We start from the raw sequence: 16,738 nt of genomic DNA, 5'->3' as shown, positions 1-16,738 counted from the left end.
AGCGTAAATATGTCGAATTTAACACCGTCCAACAGAGGCATTTTTTTTTGGAATCCTTTTAGAATCATCCAAACAAATGTCTTTTCTCCCTCAGGGAAAGATCCAGCCTTTGATAGAGAGGGACTCGAACCTCTTTTTGGATCACTTAACTTCTTTCAGAAGGACTATGTCCATCTTGGGTCTTCTACCCTCCTGTATCCTGGCCATAATGTCAGCACAGCACAGGTCCAGACCTCTACAGAAGGACATATTGGAGAAGTGGGACAAGTGCAAATTCTCCCTACACCTTTCCTCTGTAGCCAGACTATGTCTCAGGTGGTGGATGAAGGTAGAAAATCTCAAGAAGTGTGTTTTATGGGAAATGTCTCCAACCCTGAACATTACAACAAATGCCAGTACTTGGGGGTGGGGAGCCCATGGCAAATCCTTCTGCCTTCATGGCTGTGGGATCCTCAAACCTCCAGGGAGTTGGAGGCAATACTTCAGGTTATAAAAGGCACCATTGCTATACTTTCAGGAAAGAGGGTAAAAATTCTTTCAGACAACACGACTACAGTGGCGTACATAAATTATCAAGGGAGGTACAAGATCAGGACTTCTGATGAATTTAGCCACAGAATTTTTTCCCTAGCCGAACTGCATCTATTGTCGCTTGAAAACAAACAGAGAGAAGCAAGGAGTCATATACTATTTGGATTTAAATGCCAACAGGCATAGGAAAATATATTACACTACCGTTCAAAAGTTTAGGGTCACTTAGAAATTTCCTTATTTTTGAAAGAAAAGCACAGTTTTTTTCAATGAAGATAACATTAAATTAATCAGAAATACACTCTATACATTGTTAATGTGCTAAATGACTATTCTAGCTGCAAACGTCTGGTTTTTAATGCAATATCTACATAGGTGTATAGAGGCCCATTTCCAGCAACCATCACTCCAATGTTCTAATGGTATATTGTGTTTGCTAACTGTGTTATAAGGCTAATGGATGATTTAGAAAACACTTGAAAACCCTTGTGCAATTATGTTAGCACCGCTGTAAACAGTTTTGCTGTTTAGAGGAGCTATAAAACTGACCTTCCTTTGAGCTAGTTGAGAATCTGGAGCATTACATGTGTGGGTTCGATTAAACTCTCAAAATGGCTAGAAAAAGAGAGCTTTCATGTGAAACTCGACAGTCTATTCTTGTTCTTAGAAATGAAGGCTATTCCATGCGAGAAATTGCCAAGAAACTCAAGATTTCCTACAACGGTGTGTACTACTCCCTTCAGAGGACAGCACACGCAGGTTCTAACCAGAGTAGAAAGAGAAGTGGGAGGCCCCGCTGCACAACTGAGTACATTAGAGCCTCTAGTTTGAGAAATAGACGCCTCACAAGTCCTCAACTGGCAGCTTCATTAAATAGTACCCGCAAAACGCCAGTGTCAACGCCTACAGTGAAGAGGCGACTCCGGGATGCTGGCCTTCAGGGCAGAGTGGCAAAGAAAAAGCCATATCTGAGACTGGCTAATAAAAGGAAAAGATTAATATGGGCAAAAGCACACAGACATTGGACAGAGGAAGATTGGAAAAAAGTGTTATGGACAGACGAATCAAAGTTTGAGGTGTTTGGATCACACAGAAGAACATTTGTGAGACGCAGAACAACTGAAAAGATGCTGGAAGAGTGCCCGACGCCATCTGTCAAGCATGGTGGAGGTAATGTGACGGTCTGGGGTTGCTTTGGTGCTGGTAAAGTGGGAGATTTGTACAAGGTAAAAGGGATTTTGAATAAGGAAGGCTATCACTCCATTTTGCAACGCCATGCCATACCCTGTGGACAGCGCTTGATTGGAGCCAATTTCATCCTACAACAGGACAATGACCCAAAGCACACCTCCAAATTATGCAAGAACTATTTAGGGAAGAAGCAGGCAGCTGGTATTCTACCTGTAATGGAGTGGCCAGCACAGTCACCAGATCTCAACCCCATAGAGCTGTTGTGGAAGCAGCTTGACCGTATGGTACGCAAGAAGTGCCCATCAAGCCAATCCAACTTGTGGGAGGGGCTTCTGGAAGCATGGGGTGAAATTTCTCCCGATTACCTCAGCAAATTAACAGCTAGAATGACAAAGGTCTGCAATGCTGTAATTGCTGCAAATGGAGCATTCTTTGACAAAAGCAAAGTTTGAAGGAGAAAATTATTATTTCAAATAAAAATCATTATTTCTAACCTTGTCAATTTGGTGGCATTTAATGGGGTCATAAAATCTACCAGTTAACACAAAAAAAACACCCCCACCCCCTTGGGGATGATGGGGTGGGCGGAGGCAGCAAAATCTTAAATGGCACGGGGAGTCGAGTAGGGGGCACATTTGCATTATCCAAAATGAACCACGTGGGTAAAATCCTAAATGTGTGTGGGCGCGTGTGCGTGCGTGTGTGAGCTTGGGAATGTCACATCAAGGTGACATCTACCTCGAGTCGTTCAAAAGTTATGAGGGTGTTCTGGAACTTTTTGGTGGGCACTGTATATATATATATATATATATATACATATATATATATATATATATATATATATATATATATATATATATTTATATATATATATATACATACAGTGAAGGAAATAAGTATTTGATCCCTTGCTGATTTTGTAAGTTTGCCCACTGTCAAAGACATGAACAGTCTAGAATTACCAGTGAGAGATAGATTATATTTAAAAAAAAACAGAAAATCACATTGTCAAAATTCTATATATTTATTTGCATTGTGCACAGAGAAATAAGTATTTGATCCCTTTGGCAAACAAGACTTAATACTTGGTGGCAAAACCCTTGTTGGCACGCACAGCAGTCAGACGTTTTTTTGTAGTTGATGATGAGGTTTGAACACATGTTAGATGGAATTTTGGCCCACTTCTCTTTGCAGATCATCTGTAAATCATTAAAATTTCGAGGCTGTCGCTTGGCAACTCGGATCTTCAGCTCCCTCCATAAGTTTTCGATGGGATTAAGGTCTGGAAACTAGCTTGGCCACTCCATGACCTTAATGTGCTTCTTTTTGAGCCACTCCTTTGTTGTCATGGCTGTATGTTTCGGGTCATTGTCGTGCTGGAAGACCCAGTGGAGGGAAGGAGGTTGTCACTCAGGATTTGACGGTACATGGCTCCATCCATTCTCCCATTGATGCGGTGAAGTAGTCCTGTGCCCTTAGCAGAGAAACACCCCCAAAACATAATGTTTCCACCTCCATGCTTGACAGTGGTGACGGTGTTCATTGGGTCATAGGCAGCATTTCTCTTCATCCAAACACTGCGAGTTGAGTTAATGCCAAAGAGCTCAATTTTAGTCTCATCTGACCACAGCACCTTCTCCCAATCACTCTCAGAATCATCCAGATGTTCATTTGCAAACTTCAGACGGGCCTGTACATGTGCCTTCTTGAGCAGGGGGACCTTGCGGGCACTGCAGGATTTTAATCCATTGCGGCGTAATGTGTTACCAATGGTTTTCTTGGTGACTGTGGTCCCAGCTGCCTTGAGATCATTAACAAGTTCCCCCCGTGTAGTTTTCGACTGAGCTCTCACCTTCCTCAGGATCAAGGATACCCCACGAGGTGAGATTTTGCATGGAGCCCCAGATCGATGTCGATTGACAGTCATTTTGTATGTCTTCCATTTTCTTACTATTGCACCAACAGTTGTCTCCTTCTCACCCAGCATCTTACTTATGGTTTTGTAGCCCATTCCAGCCTTGTGCAGGTCTATGATCTTGTCCCTGACATTCTTAGAAAGCTCTTTGGTCTTGCCCATGTTGTAGAGGTTAGAGTCAGACTGATTCATTGAGTCTGTGGACAGGAGTCTTTTATACAGGTGACCATGTAAGACAGCTGTCTTTAATGCAGGCACCAAGTTGATTTGGAGCGTGTAACTGGTCTGGAGGAGGCTGAACTCTTAATGGTCAAATACTTATTTCTCTGTGCACAATGCAAATAAATATATATAATTTTGACAATGTGATCTTCTGTTTTTTTTTTTTTTTATATATAATCTATCTCTCACTGCTAAAATTAACCTAGCCTAAAAATTCTAGACTGTTCATGTCTTTGACAGTGGGCAAACTTACAAAATCAGCAAGGGATCAAATACTTATTTCCTTCACTGTATATATATATATATATATATATATATATATATATATATATATATATATATTTTTACACTCTTCTTTGTGTGCAGTGTATAGAGCACATGATAGCAATTAGGCTCCACCAACTGGTTTAGGGAAAACTGAGAATAAGGGTATGTGCACACACACTAATTACGTCCGTAATTGACGGACGTATTTCGGCTGCAAGTACCGGACCGAACACAGTGCAGGGAGCCGGGCTCCTAGCATCATAGTTTTGTACGATGCTAGGAGTCCCTGCCTCTCTGCAGGACAACTGTCCCGTACTGTAATCATGTTTTCAGTACGGGACAGTAGTTCCACGGAGAGGCAGGGACTCCTAGCATCGTACATAAGTATGATGCTAGGAGCCCGGCTCCCTGCACTGTGTTCGGTCCACTACTTGCGGCCGAAATACGTCCGTCAAATACGGACGTAATTAGTGTGTGTGCACATACCCTAAGAGACAGGGCCTGCAGTGACACTGGAGCAATCATAGCTGTGATGCAGGAACACAGGTATATGACAGCTATGCTGAAACAGCTGCAATTTGAGTGGCTGGAAAAGGGAAAATCTAGCCAAGTCCAATGCAGGTGTAAAGTGGCATTGCTTAAGTTATATACTAAAAAGTTTTTGTTTTAATTAACCCCTTGACGATATTTGTCATATGTACAGAGGATGTTGCAGGAGGGGATATGTAGCGGGCTGTCTAGCTGAGCCCCTTTATACACAGCGACTGTCAGATGTATATTAAAGACAGTTTAACTACTTAGATGTCACAGTCAATAGCGACCATAGCGTCTAACTGGTTAGACAGAGGGGGAGGGCCCTCTGTTACCTCAAAGCTCCTTTCTTGGTAAAGCGAGCGCGGAGTGCCGATGGGTTGTCATAAAGGCCCCTAATGAAGGCCCCCGATCTGCCATCTTATTACTCCTATTTCTAGACTTAATAGGATAATGCTAAAACAGAAATTCACTGCAAAACAGAAATATTGCAGTGTATTGTACAAATGATTGCATGTTCAAGTCAAGCAGTGGGGAGAAATGGATGTATCATATATATATATTTCTGAAAAAATATTAAGGCGGGAATTTATTAACCTTTTTGTGCGCCTTTTTGAAAAGTTGAGTTTACGTTGAAAAGTTAGATTTTTGAGCATTCTGCGCTGCCTTCGCCACTTTCTGAATAGGGGCATGGCTTACAAAAAGGGCGAGGCCACTGCAGCTCGACAAATTTATTATAATTAACCCAAGAAAACTGGCGGAAATTATAGCGAACCTATGGGAGCTGGCGTAGATTTTACCCTGAGGGGCGGAGCAAGGTAGAGTTCCACGCCAGGCCATAATAATATATTTATACGCACATACAATAAATATATATTTATATATATTTATATATATATTACGGCTCCCCTCTGAAGGGACCCAGGGGTGAGAAGCAAAGAGGAGCGGTCAGGTGAGTATATATATATTTTTTAATTTTATGTCCGATGGAGGGGATTATGGATAGTGAACGCCCACGATCAGGCGCCTCTCAATAAATCTGTCACATCTTGCTCCAGCATAGCAGAAAGCTAAGACTAGCATATGAAATGCCAGTCTTAGAAAATCTGACCCTAAGGGTATGTTCACACGGCTTATTTTGGGGGCTGAACGCCTCCAAACAGCTGCCCATTGATTTCAATGGGAATAACGGCCCGTAAAAAAGAAGTGCATGTCACTCCTTGAGACGTTCTTGGAGCCGTTTTTCATTGCCTCAATAGAAAAACAGCTTCAAAATTGTTAGTAAAAAAACGTACAAAAAAAACCCGCTTAATGCAGAAAAAACGGATGAAAATCAGAGGCTGTTTTCCCTTGAAAACAGCTCCGTATTTTACAGCCGTTTTTAGTCTTGCATGTGAACATACCCTAAGGGTATGTGCACACACAAAATAAAAAACGTCTGAAAATACGGAGCTGTTTTCAAGGGAAAACAGCTCGTGAGTTTCAGACATTTTTTATTCAAAGTCGCGTTTTTCACTGCGTTTTTAGAGTCTATGAAAAACGGCTCCAAAAACGGCTGAAGAAGTGACATGCACTACTTTTTCGCGGCCATTTTTTTACACGGCCGTTTTGAAAAACGGCCGCGTAAAAAATGCCCCGTCAGAACAGAATGCCCCTTTTCCCATTGAAATCAATGGGCAGAAGTTTGGAGGCGTTCTGCTTCTGATTTTTCAGCCGTTTTTCGCGACGTTTACGGTTAACAGTTAAAAAAAAACAAAAAAAACTCCCTTTTCCCATTTTTATGTAAAATAATGTAAGCTATAAAAAAATACAACAATTGGCATCACCACGAATGTCATAAAAAAAAAGTAAAATGTCAAGTTTCTTTTTTCTTGGTCACCTCGCTTCCCCAAAAATATTGATTTACACGAATGTGTAATACTCAACGCGCGTGCTTTTCACGCGCGTCGCACGCACCTATGCTAGTCTATGGGACAGTGCAGACTGTCAGTGATTTTTGCGCAGTGTGAGTCCGCTGCATAAAACTCATGACAGGTTCTATATTTCTGCGTTTTTCGCGCATCACGCACCCATTGAAGTCAATGGGTGCGTGAAAATCACGCGCACCACACGGAGGCACCTCCGTGGGACGTGCGTGATTCGCGCAACAGCAGGCAAACTATGATTGCAAACAGAAAAGCACCACGTGCTTTTCTGTTTACAAACATACAAACAGAGTGTCATAATGATGGCGGCTGCACGAAAAGCATGCAGCCGCGCACCATATGATCATGACACACAGATCTGTTAAGTGCCTTTTACGCACGCAAAACACCGCATTTTTTGCGTGCGCAAAATGCACACGCTCGTGTAAATCCGCCCTAAAATTGATCAAAAAGTCATATATACCCGGAAATGCTCTACAGCGAACAGGAGTAGGCTGTAATACTGTAAACCGCCACCTTAAGTGCCGTATTTTTCTGACCATAAGACACCGTTTTTAGCCCCATAAAAATGGGCTTAAATTTGACTGCGTCTTATGGAGCGAACCTTCTTTAACCCCTTCCCGCCACAGCCCTTTTTCAGATTTTCATTTTCGTTTTTTCCTCCCCATCTTCCAAAAGCCATAACTTTTTTATTTTTCCGTTGATATAGTCCTATGAGGGTTTGATATTTGCGGGACAAGTTGTAGTTTGTCGTAGCACCATTTATTACATATAATGTACTAGGAAATGGAAAAAAACCTATTTGTGGTGTAGAAAAACAGTGATTCATCCATCGTTTTTTGCAAATTAACTGTGCATTTAAAACTTCAATTTAACTTTATTCTGTGGGTCAATCCGATTACGGCGATACTAAATATATATAGTTTTTTCTATATTTAAATACTTTTAGGCTGAATTCACACGAGCATTTTTGGTCCGTAAAGGACGGAACATATTTCGGCCGCAAGTCCTGGACCGAACACACTGCAGGGAGCCGGGCTCCTAGCGTCATAGTTATGTATGACGCTAGGAGTCCCTGCCTCTCCGTGGAACTACTGTCCTGTAATGAAAACATGATTACAGTACAGGACAGTTGTCCCGCAGCGAGGCAGGGACTCCTAGCGTTGTACATAACTATGATGCTAGGAGCCCGGCTCCCTGCAGTGTGTTCGGTCCGAGACTTGCTGCAGAAATAAGTTTCATCCTTTACGGACCGAACTTGGTCATGTGAATCAAGCCTTACAAGTAAAAACCTTTTATTTTGTGTCGCCAAATTCCGAGAGCCATAACTTTTTTATTTTTCCGTCAATTAAGTGGTATGATGGCTTATTTTTTGCAGGATAAACTGTAGTTTTTATACCATTTTGGGGTACATGCAATGTTTTGATCACTTTTTATTTCATTTTTGTGGGAGATGAGGTGACCAAAAAATAGAGATTCTGGCATTTACAATTTAATTTTTTTTACAGCGTTCACCGTGCGGGTTAAATAATGATATATAGTAATAGTTCAGACCTTTACTGACGCGTTACCAATTATGTTTATTTTTTTACTATGCTGTAGAGGAAAAATAGGAAAAGAGACCCCCACCAATTGTTAAAACAAACTGGCAGAAGTGCTCGTGTGAGCGCTCAGCCGCTTAGTTTCTGTTTGGATTTTTCCAGAAAGTCGATGTAGCAGAGTACAGGCTCATAGACTTTCTATTGAGCCCGTATTCCGATACATTGATTTATGGAAAAAGCTGAAACAGAAACTTAGCGGCTGAGCGCTCACATGAGCACTTCTGCTGCTTCGTTTTAGCAATTGGTGGGGGTCTCAGTGCTCGGTCCCCCACCAATCAAAACTTCTGACATGTCACTATGACATGTCAGAAGTTTGTTGAACATTTAGTTACCCTTTAATGGTTGTCTGAGGAATGTTATGCCATGCTGAATGCACTTAGGCATGCAAATCATCAAGATTGGCTGGCAGCTTCCTTTGCAATTGCTGACCAATGTGACCCAGATGTGCTCGATGGGAGACAAGTCCGGAGATGCTGCATACCATGGTAGCATGTTTAGGCCACGCAGGCTGCTCACAGTAGTACCAGTAACATGCAGCCTGGCATTGTCCTGTTGAAAAATGACTCCTGGGAAACTTTGGAGATATGGCCGTACCACTGGTTCCACGACCGAATCAATGAAACACCAATCTGGTAGTTTACTTGAAATGAAGACTAGAGGGGTTCAGCTACCATACATTATGCCACCCAACACCATAATCCCGGGAGTAGGACCGGTGTGACATTCACTTGAGAAGGCCTCTGTCCATGTGGTCTCCAGACCAATCTCCGGCTATCATTGCATCCGAGACAAAAGCGGGACTCATTGCTGAAGAGGATAGACCTCCATTCCAGTCTCCATTGCCATCTTGCTGTGCACCATGACAGCCTTTGAGAGCGGTGGCACGTGGTCAATGGAACACCTCAGCGCACCTCTTGCTGTCATTCGTGTTTGCTGTTGTTCTCCCAATGTAACATTGAACAGTGCTGACACTTCGGCCCAAGAGCGTAGCGATTTATCAGAATGATAAACCAAGGTCTCTCAGTTCAAGGGTTCTGTCCCTCTCAGTTTGCGACAAGTGGCGAAAACTGGCATGTCGATGAACAGGAGGCATCGCACAATCATCCCACACCACTTGAACTGATTTTTGAGGATTCATGTGGTTCAAAATCTTTACTTTCAATCTGGTTTTATGACCCTCCCACAGATTGGAGCTAGGTGCTTGAAAATGTAATCATTTGCAGATCTTAGCTACACCTGCTACTTCCTAGATTTGCATAACCTTACGGCTTACCTTTCTTGGTGTTGCAATTTCAATGTTGAGGAGTATATATCGTTTTTTTTTAATGTTTTGCTACTTTTACAAGGAAAAAACTGATTGTTAAAAAGAAAATTTGAGTTTTGTCGCATATTCTGAGAGCCATAAAAAAAAATGTCGGTCGATTGAGTGGTATGAGAGCTTATTTTTTGCGGGGCAAGCTGTAGTTTCTATTGGTGCCATTTTGGGGTAATAAGAGTTTTCGACCACTTTTATTCCATTTCTTGTGGGAGATGAAGTGCCCAAAAAAAAGCTCCCAGGCTGCCATGCCAACCATCGGAACCCCGCAATCACATCGCGGAGAGGAAGGGCGAGGGCGTTACAATGTCACAGGGCGCCAACTCCCTGTGTCTAACCTGCAGTCGCTATTGACCACGCCATGTAAGGGATTAAACTAGGGGAATCTTGCTCGAGCGGAATCCCACTTGTAACATTGAAGTGTCAGCTATAAAATAAAGCCGGCACGCTCGTTCTCTGGAGCGGGCACAGGCCTTGAGCACGCTCCATACTCCTCTATCCGAAGTGCGCCATATATACAGTTAGGTCCAGAATTATTTGGACAGTGACACAATCTTCATGATTTGAGCTCTGCATTGGATTTGAAATGAAACAACTGTGTCACGTAGGGTTCACGGACCCACAGGGCCGTAACGCCTTGGTGGTATGGCAGCTGGCCAACAGGGTGCAGGTCAGAGTCTATAGTTCATATAGGGTACCTGTGGCATCTCGGACAGTAGCAAGGCAGGTTTGGCTGGGACTAGGCAGCAGGTAGACGTCAGGCGTGGAGTAACAGGACAGGCGTGGTATACAGCACAGCACGGCAACAGCTCAATACGGAACTAGATCAGGATACAGGTTACAGGATACAGGATACAGGTTCCACTGGGAGCAGGAAACACTAGGGGAACATTTGCAAGACAAACTTAGAATACGACAACAACGCTCAGGCGTGGGAGGAAGGGGCTGAGACCTTCTTATAGCCCAGTGTGCTCTGGGAGCAATCAGCTAAATCTCCCACATGCATGCGCTCTGGCTTCTTGAGTCTGGACTGAGCTCACGAGCGCACCCTGGTGGTCACGGTGGAACAGGACGGCCATATGTGCAGACATCTGTGGAGAGAAGGGCGTCGACTGGATGGAAGGAGTTTGTGGTCGGCGACCACAGACATTACAGTATCCCCCTATTGCGCCCCCTCCTCTTGGGACCAGAACGAGAGAGAAACCTCTTAATAAGGGTAGGAGCGTTGAGATTCTCTTGTGGCTCCCAGGACCTCTCTTCTAGACCAAACCCCTTCCAATCTACTAAATAAAAGGTTCTACCTCTTACTTTTTTAATGTCCAGGATCTCCTTAACCTCAAAGGTGTCTGAAGGACCGCCGAAGGCAACGGCAGGGCTAGGAGTCTTGGTAAAGCGGTTCAGAACCACCAGTTTCAGGAGAGAAACATGGAAGGAGTTGGGGATCTTGAGGGTAGGAGGCAGCCGAAGCTTGTAGGTGACAGAGTTGATCTTCTGTATGATCACGAAGGGTCCGAGGAACCTTGGAGCGAATTTGTACGACGGTACCCTCAGTTGAATATTTCTGGAGGACAGCCAGACCTTCGTGCCAGGAAGAAACTGAGGAGGTTCTCTTCTCCTTGTGTCTGCCTTCCGTTTCATATGGTCGACCGCCAGCAGGATGGAGGATCGAGTCTGCAGCCAGATGTGTAGAAAGTCCCTAAAAGCCGTGTCAGCAGCTGGTACCTTGGACGTATTAGGCACCGGGAGATGAATTCGTGGGTGTTGGCCGTAGACAATGAAGAACGGTGTCTTCTGTGTGGACTCGCTGGTGTGATTGTTGTATGAGAATTCAGCCCACGGAAGCAACTGCACCCTGTCATCATGCTGCTTGGAGATGAAGTAGTGTAAGTAGTTCTCCAAGATCTGATTGATCCTCTCGACCTGACCATTGGACTGAGGATGGTAGGTCAAGGAAAAGTCCATCTTTACACCTAGAAGTCAGCAGAGAGCTCTCCAGAACTTCGAGTTGAACTGAACCCCCCCCCCCCCCCCGATCAGACACACTATGCTGCGGTAAGCCGTGCAGGCGGAAGATGTGTTGGCTGAACAGCTTGGCCAGTAGAGGAGCAGAAGGAAGACCGGTCGGAGGAACGAAGTGGGCCATCTTCGAAAATCGATCCGCCACCAACCAGACAGCACTGCATCCAGCAGAGAGAGGCAGGTCAGTAATAAAGTCCATAGCTATAGGCTTCCAGGGAGCATCGGGGGCAGGCAATGGCTGGAGCAGGCCAGCAGGTCTGGAGTGAGCGACCTTGTTAGCTGCACACACTGAGCAGGAGGAAATAAAGTCCAAAATGTCCTTGGGCAGCGTGGGCCACCAGTATTGACGGGCAATCAGATCTCGGGTCTTACGGGTCCCTGCGTGACCTGCCAGTCTAGAGGAGTGTCCCCAATGGAGGATTCTCCCTAGGTCAGCCAGGCGCACAAAAGTCCTCCCTGGAGGAATGTCCCCAACTTGCAGGGGATTGACAGAGACAATGCAAGATGGATCAATAATGTTCTGTGGCATCTCCATGGTGTCCTCTGTCTCAAAAGACCTGGACAAGGCATCGGCCCTCACATTCTTGTCGGCCGGATGATATTGGAGCTCAAACTGGAACCTGGTAAAGAACAGCGACCACCTGGCCTGATGTAGATTCAGCCGTTGGGCCGTCTGGAGAAAGGTTAGGTTCTTGTGGTCCGTAAAAATCAGGATGGGATGAGCTGCGCCCTCTAGTAGATGTCTCCACTCCCCCAGGGCCAACTTGATGGCCAGTTACTCCTGATCCCCAATCGAGTAGTTGCGTTCTGCAGAAGAGAAGAGCTTAGAGAAATATCCACATACCATAGACTTGCCCTTGGAACCTCTCTGGAACAGGAGTGCACCAGCCCCGACAGAGTATGCGTCCACCTTCAGCGAGAACTGTAGAGAAGTGTCAGGATGATGGAGGATAGAAGCTGACATGAAGGCACTCTTCAGGCTATTGAATGCAGACTCTGCCTCAGGAGTCCACACCTTGGTGTTCATGCCCTTCTTAGTGAGGTCCGAGATAGGAGAAGTCAGTGAGGAGAAGTTTGGAATAAACTTTCTGTAAAAATTGGCGAATCCCAGAAAGCGCTGTATGGCCCTCAAGCCTTGAGGGCATGGCCATTCCAGAACGGACTTTACCTTTTCAGGATCCATCTTGAAACCTCTATTCGAGACAATGTAGCCGAGGAAAGGCAAAGCATCCTTTTCAAACACGCACTTCTCCAACTTAGCGTACAGATGATTCTCGCTTAACCGCCGCAAAACTTGACGGACATGTCTCTGATGAGTCACAAGATCTGGAGAAAAAATCAAGATGTCATCAAGATAGACCACAACACAAACATAGAGGAGGTCACGGAAAATGTCATTAACAAACTCCTGGAAGACCGCATGAGCTTTACACAGGCCGAAGGGCATTACTAGATATTCATAGTGTCTGTCATGGGTGTTAAATGCAGTCTTCTAATCGTCCCCCTGGAAAAACCAAATTAGGTTGCAAGCCCCACACAGGTCTAGTTTGGAAAAAAATCTTGGCTCCTCGTATGCGATCAAACAGTTCAGAAATCAATGGCAACGGATATCTATTTTTTACCGTGATCTGGTTGAGACCCCTGTAGTTGATGCAAGGACGCAGAGAACCATCCTTTTTCTTAATGAAGAAGAACCCGGCTCCTGCCGGGAAGGAAGACTTCCGTATGAAGCCCCTCTCAAAGTTCTCCTTAACATAGGCGGACATGGACAGAGTCTCTGGCAAGGAGAGAGGATATATCCTACCATGGGGAAGGGATAGACCAGGGATAAGCTCGAGAGGACAGTCATACGCCCGGTGTGGGGGCAGTATTTCCACCTCCCTTTTGCTGAAGACGTCCGAAAATTCAGCATAATGACCAGGCAATCCTGCCAATGATCGAGGCAGAGAAGGCTGGACCAAACGAATTTGCACCAGACATTGGCTGTGACACTCGGGGCCCCACTGGAGCACCTCTCTAGAGTTCCAGTCCAGGACTGAGGCATGTAGTCAGAGCCAAGGCAGACCCAGCAGCACAGGGTTAACGGCCTTAGATATGATATAGAAAGGTAGAAGTTCGAAATGGAGAGCCCCTACTTGGAGCCTCAGCGCCTTGGTCACAGCAATAACTGGGTCTGGCTGAGGTAGTCCATTTACTGATGCAACCCTCAACGGTCTCTCCATAGGGGTAGTAGGTAATTGGAGGTCCACCAGGTCTCTACAAATGAAATTAGCAGCGGATCCAGAGTCCAGATACGCAGAGACCTGATGCGTTTTCTCGTCGGACACTATGGACAATTTAGACGGGAGTCCTTCTTTACCCAAGGTTGTCTCTCCTACCATCCCTAGGCTTTGGGGCTTTTGGGGACACAGACGAACAAGATGACATGCGAGGTCGCAATAAAGACAGAGTCCCGAAGTGCATCTACGTTGTCTCTCCTGGGTAGATAGCTGACATTGGTCCATCCTCACAGACTCCTGAGGAGGATCGGTATCTGAGGACGGCAGGGGTTGCTGCATGGTAGGGCCCAGACTAGGAAGGCCTCCCTCCCGACGAACCTCTTGGAGCCGTTCTCGGAGCATTCTAACAATCCGGGCAGCCAGGAGGATGAGGTCATCCAGGGTAGACGGCAGGTCTCTTGCGGCAAGTTCGTCTTTAATCTTAGGAGACAGTCCATGCCAGAATGTAGCCACCAGGGCCTCATTGTTCCACAACAGTTCTCCCGCGAGGGTGCGGAAGTGGATGGTGTACTCGCCAAGAGAGATGTCTCCTTGGCGTAGGTTCAGCAAGGAAGCCGCAGCAGGGGAGACTTGTCCAGGCTCCTCAAACACCATGCGAAATGTCCGGAGGAACCCCTGGAAGTCACGGGTCTCTCCCAGATAGGGTTCACCCATGCAAGGGCCTTGCCAGTAAGAAGACAGATAATGAAAGCGACTATTGCGCCCTCAGACGAAAATGCCCTAGAATTCAGGCTGAAGTAGATCTAGCACTGATTCAAAAATCCACGACAGGTACTTGCGTCTCCATCATAGCAGTCAGGAAGTGGCATAGAAAAACGAGGATCAACACTGCCAGGAGGTGTAGTCTTAGGAACTGTACCGTCAGGAGGTGTAGTAGGAGGAACCTCAGCTCGTGCCTCCTGCCGACGTCCGAGAATGTTCAAGGCCTGGAGGACTTGGTCCTGTCAAGACCAGAGGTCTAGCATATCCGCCCGCATCTCTTGTGACGTCGTCATGGTCTTGGATCGATCAGCGGGGTCCATAGCCTGAGCGTACTGTCACGTAGGGTTCGTGGACCCACAGGGCCGTACTGCCTTGGTGGTATGGCAACTGGCCAACAAGGCGCAGGTTAGAGTCTATAGTCCATATAGGGTGTGGCAGTCCGGACAATAGCAAGGCAGGCTTGGCTGGGACTAGGCAGCAGGTAGATGTCAGGTGTGGAGTAGCAGGACAGGCGTGGAATATAGCACAGCACGGCAACAGCTCAACACGGCACTAGATCAGGATACAGGAACAGGGAACACTAGGAGCAGGAAACACTAGGGGACCATTTGCAAGACAAACTTAGGATACGACAACAACGCTCAGGCATGGGAGGAAGGGGCTGAGACCTTCTTATGGCCCAGTGTGCTCTGGGAGCAATCAGCTAAATCTCCCACATGCGTGTGCTCCGGCTTCTTGAGTCTGGACTGAGCTCGCGAGTGCACCCTGGTGGTCACTGTGGAATAGGGCGGCCGTATGTGCAGACATCTGTGGAGAGAAGGGCATCGACTGGATGGAAGCAGTTTGTGGTCAGCGACCACAGACGTTACAAACTGAGATGCAATTGAAGTGTAGACTTTCAGGTTTAATTCAAGGGGTTGAACAAAAATATGCTGTGAAACGTTTAGGGTTTACAACCATTTTTTTACACAACATCCTCATTTCAGGGGCTCAAAAGTAATTGGACAAATTAGCATTACCATGAATAAAATGTTTTTTTAAATACTATGTAGAGAATCCTTTGCAGGCAATGACTGCCTGAAATCTGGAACACATGGACATCACCAAACGCTGGGTTTCCTCCTTTGTGATGCTTTGCCAGGCCTTTACTGCAGCTGTCTTCAGTTGTTGCTTGTTTGTGGGTCTTTTTGCCTCAAGTATTGTCTTAACCCCTTCCCTCTTTATCCACTTTTGACCTTCCTGACCAAGCCTCATTTTTCAAATCTGACATGTTTCACTTTATGTGGTAATAACTCCAGAATGCTTTTACCTATCCAAGCGATTCTGAGATTGTTTTCTCGTGACACATTGGACTTTATGTTACTGGCAAAATTTGCTCGATATGTTCAGTATTTAATTGTGAAAAAAACCAAAATTTAGCGAAAAATTTCAAAAATTAGCATTTTTCTCAACTTAAATGTATTTGCTTGTAAGACAGGCAGTTATAACACACAAAATTGTTGCTAATTAACATCCCCCATATGTCTATATTAGAATGGCATTGTTTTTTGAACATCCTTTTATTTTTCTAGGACGTTACAAGGCTTTGAACTTTAGCAGCAATTTCTGACATTTTCAAGAAAATTTCAAAAGGCTATTTTTACAGGGGCCAGTACAGATGTGAAGTGGCTTTGAGGTCCTTATATATTAGAAACCCCCAAAAAGTCACCCCATTTTAAAAACTTCACCCCTCAAAGTATTCAAAACAGCATTTAGAAAGTTTCTTAACCCTTTAGACTTTTCACAGGAATTAAAGAAATGTAGAGGTGAAATTGACAAATTTCATATTTTTTTGCAGAAATTTATTTTTAATCCAATTTTCTTTATAACACAAAAAGTTTTACAAGGGAAATGCAACTCAATATTTATTGCCAGGTTCTGCAGTTTTAGGAAATATCCTACATGTGGCCATAGCGTGCTACTGGACTGAAGCACCGGCCTCAAAAGCAAAGGAGCACCTAGTGGATTTTGGGGCCTTATTTTTATTACAATATATTTTAGGCACCATGTCAGGTTTGAAGGGCTCTTGCGGTGCCAACACAGTGGAAATCCCCCAAAAGTGACCCCATTTGGGAAACTACACACCTCAAGGAAATTATCTAGGGATATAGTGAGCATTTTGACCGCACAGGTTTTTTACAGAAATTATTGGAATTAGGCCGTGAAAATTAATATCTATATTTTTTCAAAGAAAATGTAGG

This window comes from Rhinoderma darwinii, chromosome 9, assembly GCF_050947455.1.
Source record: "Rhinoderma darwinii isolate aRhiDar2 chromosome 9, aRhiDar2.hap1, whole genome shotgun sequence".
Classification (NCBI taxonomy): domain Eukaryota; kingdom Metazoa; phylum Chordata; class Amphibia; order Anura; family Rhinodermatidae; genus Rhinoderma; species Rhinoderma darwinii.
This window is presented reverse-complemented; position numbering follows the sequence as displayed.